This window comes from Dipodomys ordii, unplaced genomic scaffold (genome assembly GCF_000151885.1).
Source record: "Dipodomys ordii isolate 6190 unplaced genomic scaffold, Dord_2.0 Scaffold128, whole genome shotgun sequence".
NCBI classification, from domain to species: domain Eukaryota; kingdom Metazoa; phylum Chordata; class Mammalia; order Rodentia; family Heteromyidae; genus Dipodomys; species Dipodomys ordii.
The window spans coordinates 1954451-1954813 of NW_012267344.1; positions in this window are offsets into that span (position 1 = coordinate 1954451).

Genomic DNA, 363 nt, shown 5'->3' on the forward strand with positions numbered 1-363 from the left:
CGCAGGGGCACCGCCGGCCGCAGAGCCCTGCGCTTGCCCAGCAGGACTTCTTTCCAGGCCACCCAGGAGAGGCTGGAACCTTGCAGAACTGCGTGGGCCTCCCCGCTGCTGGGGACCCTGTCCCTGCGCCCCTCAGGACCCCTGGCGGGCCGGCTCGTCCCTCATTGGCTGGCTGCGGTGGGCGGGGCGTGGTCACTGGCCGCCGTGGGCCAGGCCTCTCGTCATTGGCGGGCTCTGTAGGCGTGGCCTCGCGTCCTGGGCGGGCTCTGTGGGTGGGGCGGGGCCTCGCGTCATTGGCGGGCTCTGCGGTCATGGGCGTGGCCTCGCGTCCTGGGCGGGCTCGGGGGCGGCGCACGGGCGGGG